This window comes from Palaemon carinicauda, chromosome 8 (genome assembly GCF_036898095.1).
Source record: "Palaemon carinicauda isolate YSFRI2023 chromosome 8, ASM3689809v2, whole genome shotgun sequence".
Lineage (NCBI taxonomy): Eukaryota > Metazoa > Arthropoda > Malacostraca > Decapoda > Palaemonidae > Palaemon > Palaemon carinicauda.
Window position 1 is genome coordinate 96,569,096 of NC_090732.1, and position 5,000 is coordinate 96,574,095.

Here is a 5,000-nt window from a genome sequence, read left to right on the forward strand (position 1 = left end):
CCAACGAAGGTTATAGCCTAGCTTGTAATAATAATAATAATAATAATAATAATAATAATAATAATAATAATAATAATAATAATTCAAAATGATTCTGACTTAAATCCATCATAAAACAAGGAATATTCTAGCACTTCTATATCTTACTTGCTTTAACTGATTCTTTTCAAATTATAAAAAAAAAATCCTAATTAATATGCTGACTATAAAAAAGAAATACGACCCGAAGGATTTATTTTGTAATTTCCCCTGTATAATAATGAGTAAGTATCAGGTTTTATATATATATATATATATATATATACATATATATATATATATATACATATATATATATATATATATATATAGTAACGCTCAGCTCCTCCTGTCCCTCAGGTAGGATGGAGAGGATGTAGTTATACCCTGGTGAAAGAGTCGCATACAATGGTACAATATATAGTAGCTTAATCGCACAATACTGTCATAATCTGCCTAGACTATCACAAAATCCTCTATATAGGTCTAAAAATTATTTACAGAATGAGATGCAGCATTTATCGGAAAGCAAGCAAAATGAATAATGAATGGCCAATAAGTCACACTAGAGACTGGGTCACGCCCATCCTAGGTGAGCTTTATCGGCTAGATTTAAGGGCAATAATTTCATATACTGTGGAATGCGTTTTCACGTAAATTATGACAAAGACTAAATATGAAAAGCATTCTTACAGAAGTATATCACAAAGTCTAAATTCGCCAAGGCGCAACGAAAAATATGAATTAAGGGTGCTAAAATGAAAAACAGATGAAAAAAAAAATCTTATTAATAATTTGCTATTAAAGTTCTGGCATCAGGTATGTAGGCAATTAATGTATTTTTTCAATGTAAAGCTTTCTAACAACTAGTAACAAGCAGTTAGGTAATATGTAATGGTGGGGGTGCTTTGATCTTAGAATAAGAAGAGAATGAGGTGTGTGTGTGTGTGTGTGTAATAGGCTGTTATGTATTATGGAAAGGATTGGAGGATGTTTAAATTGTTTAATACGATCACACCACCTTCAAAACATTACATATTACCTAACTGCCGATTACTCACGCCCCTGCCCCCCCCCCCCCCCATTACGTATTAGCTATATGGCCATTACTTATCACTTGCTCTTTCTTGTTCGTCTGTTTTCTTTGTGTTCATATTATTTCCTTTGAGTGTTCTTTTCAAATCTTGTACAGTTTCCAGCCACATCCCTTGAAGGTTAGTCTTACTACTCATATTTTTTCTTTGCCATTTCTTTCTGTATTGAATTTTATTAAATTAGTTTTATTATTGAAAAGGATGTAATCAGTCACAGCTTTTCATATAATTATTCGATCTTATACTTATTCATTTTCCTAAGCATTTTACATTTTGTTACCATACAAGATTTCTAAGCTGAACAGTTTTGAACACCCACGAAGACTTGAAAATTTCCAAATATTGGAATAGAGCGCATTCTATCTTAACAATTGGATATGTGAATTTGATTCTAGGTTATGCAATACCATGATTTAGCTATTTGAATAATTAAAACTGCTCTATGCGCTAGGACTAAGTATTTTGAAGAAAATAGCACCTAACTTTTTTTACTATTTATGAAGTTATAGCTCGATTTCACCAGAAATTAATAAGAAAATAAGATATAAACTGTCATGATTTAGACACACATTTTAATGAAAGACTGAAAAAAAACAAATCATACAATGTCTAGGTCAAGTAAAATCTGGAAATCAAATTGCCTGATATATATAAAAATCCGGCTATATATCAGATTAGTAAGATCGGTGTTATGTATGGATAAGATCCGTGGTATGACAATGAAACAATATCCAATAAATTTTGTAGATTTTAAAACAAAGCCCTCAGAAGAATATTGGTAGTTAAATGACAGGACAAAACTAGAAGTGAAACTATAAGAGAGATTACTCAAGTGCCATATGTGGATTAGATCATGATGATGGGACATGGTTTGGGCACGCCCTTCGCACTCCCCAAGAGAGATTAGTTCACCAAACTTTCAACTGTGGTCAACAAGGCACTAGAAGAGTTGGAAGACCCAGACCTACATGACTGAGGACTATGGGGCGTGAATTAGATGATGATGAACGGAGAAATCTTTATTTAAAAGCTCAAGATAGAGAAGACGGGCGAAATGTAACCGATGCCTTTTGCGTCATTAGGTGTAGGAGATGATGATGATTATGAGGATGATTATATATATATATATATATATATATATATATAATTTACACATTTATTAAAGAAGGCTATAGGATTAAATCAATGGTCCTGTATGAAAAAACATTTATTAATGTGTAAAATTTACTAAAATAGGCTACCTAAATGGACAACTTTACCTAGAATTCAGTTAACAGTTGGCTTTACTATTAGAATGAAACAGGGTATTAATTGATTGATTGATTTAAGGTTTTCTGGCATCCTGATATCTCAGGCCATTGACGCCGTGAAACGGGAAATTCTGTAATATGTAGGATAATGTTACCATTCATGTAGGAGAATTTATATGATGTTAATCTGTCTTCGATGTAGGTTTTTGAAACCACGCTAAGCACCACTGGAAGAATGTAACATATGAAGGTATTCTGTCGAACAGAATTAGGCACGTAAGAAGAAATTATAAAAACAAAAGTAAATTGCAAATCATTGCGGCACTTAAGCAAATTATATAAACCTCTAAGCGAAAAGACAATTAAGCACTATCGACTTTCACAAGACACAAGCAATTGCTTTCTCAAACGTAGAAGCAGATTCGTGACTTCGCCTCCCACGTCATGTGAGGTTCTCAGCACGCAACATAACGCTCTCCAATTACGCAACGTCAGTAACAGGGGAGGTTTCGTAATAGTACAAAAAAATAGTTGTCTCGTTAATGCTACTTCGTGAAGAGTTGTGAGAAATGGAAATGAAAAGGTTTTAAGTAAAATTAGGATCAAATAAATAAATTATTTGATCAAAGGTCACTAGATTGTGTACTAGTTGAAAATTTAATTGAAAATATAGACATTTGAATATAATGCGAATGCAAATACTTATGCATATAAAAATTACTTGTATATTTCATGCGAATATACAAAAAGTATGATAACCAATACAGGTGATCGACCCTAGCACACAAAAACACACACACATTGATATATATATATATATATATATATATATATAAGTTTAGTTACATGAAATCGGCTATAAAGATATTGCGATACAATATATGTATTGTAGAATGGAAACTGAAGCACCCGAAGTTATCAATAATTAGAAAGAATCAAACATAATTATACTTGCGTCAAATGCTGTTGAAATTGCGTTGACGGATCTGAGTAAATTACCATTGTTTTTCAACTACAATTGCTCCTGTCACCACAATACGCTTTCCCCTACTTGTCTGTGATTATGTTTTTATGAGCAACCATTAGAAAAAATAAATTTGCCTTGAGAATGAGGTTGCCACTCGCTATGAGTTCCCTCAACCTTTTCAATTTGATCTGTTCATATTCTTTTGCATCTTAATACTTCTTAATCTAGCCTCCTGGCTAGTACAGTGGTAACGCGTTCACCTAGCGTTCCCATGGCAGCTGATCGATCCCCGCCAAGGACCGTGAGTTTAAGCTGTTTACTGGGGAGGCCACTACTGTGGTTGGGCAACACAGTGGGGCGTTGGGCTTCCACGGCTGACGTTCTGGTGAGAATCTATTCTGATGAAACTGGAACTGAAACCAGACACCTTTAACCTTTAATGAAAGGAACAATCGGAAAAGCAAAACAATGTTCTTAACCAAATCAGCATTGAGATGTTAAGAGAAACGTGATACTTTATCCAGAAGAAAGCAATTGAATATGGAAAACGTGAGCATATGCAGTGCCTTTTTTATATATCCAGAAATTGGGAGTATGTAATTATGTGGTTTGAAAGCGAGACACTCAGTATAAAAAGTTGAATGAATTTTCCTCAAGCTACTCGGCAAATGTTCTTGATGATTATCTGCTAATCAGTAAAGAACTCGAGAAAGTATTATCTTTGTGAATTTTAAAATCCAAACATCTATACATCAGCCATTTAGAGTAAAATTCCTTTCCTTTCGTTGTATGTTACACCTTAGAGATATACTGAGCCATAAGGAGAAATAACAATCAAAGAATAAGAATAAATTAGAACCAGGACTCTCTTTGAAGTACTACTAGAGAACAGTTAAATAAACGCACACAATAGCAAAGTGTACAGTATACATACACACACACATATATATATATACATAAATATATATATATATATATATATATATATGTATGTATGTGTGTATTTAAAGCTCTTACTTTCTCTCTCATTGATGAATGTCTAAAATGAGTGAAATAACTACTGAAAGAGTAGTTGTGCATGCAATATTTTATTTTGTTTTTTCCTTGCTTCTCCTGTAGTTTATTGGTTTCCTTATTTTTTTTCCTCACTGGGCTATTTTTCCCTTGTGCTTATAGCACCCTGCTTTTCCAACTGGGAATGTAGCCTACCTGTCTATTTACAAAGATACACAATCATTCAACTGAAAGAAAGAAATATAGGATCAAACATCAGGCTCAGTTCTTGGCATTAACTTAGGCGAAGCATTTCAACTAAATTCAGAAAGAGGACCTTTTCCATTATTACAGCCTGAATAATTTGTTCTTACGATGAGTGAAAATTCAATCATTTCTCCTGTCCTTAATTCTATCTAACATGAAATATCTGTCAGAGAAATGGGTTGTAAGCTCATGCTTTTCACCAAGTAATTCCTGCATCTGCTTGTCAGTGCAAAGTCAACCAACAATTTTGTCACACATACAGTAGCATGTATTATCATCAGCCCTAACTTTTCCATTTCTATAGAGAAAATTGATAAGAGCTGGACATCTGAAGTATATACATAAATAATGATAATGTAATGTTGACATATCTTTCCCCATAAATGTCACTTTTATTTATAAGTATGTAAA

The 5,000-nt window shown here is 33.0% G+C and overlaps 1 protein-coding gene across 2 annotated transcripts in view; it reads left to right on the plus strand.

Moving 5' to 3' along the window:
• The window catches only part of LOC137644931 (uncharacterized), a 95,489-nt gene that overhangs the window by 68,920 nt on the left and 21,569 nt on the right, over nucleotides 1-5,000 (plus strand). Inside the window, exon 1 of one of the 2 annotated variants that reach the window (XM_068377811.1) lies at nucleotides 1,209-1,232. The exons of the other annotated variant lie outside the window; for it this stretch is intronic. The gene's annotated coding sequence lies outside the window, so the exon portion shown is untranslated. Of the gene's footprint in view, nucleotides 1-1,208; nucleotides 1,233-5,000 lie in introns of those variants that run through there. 2 annotated transcript variants of the gene reach the window in all.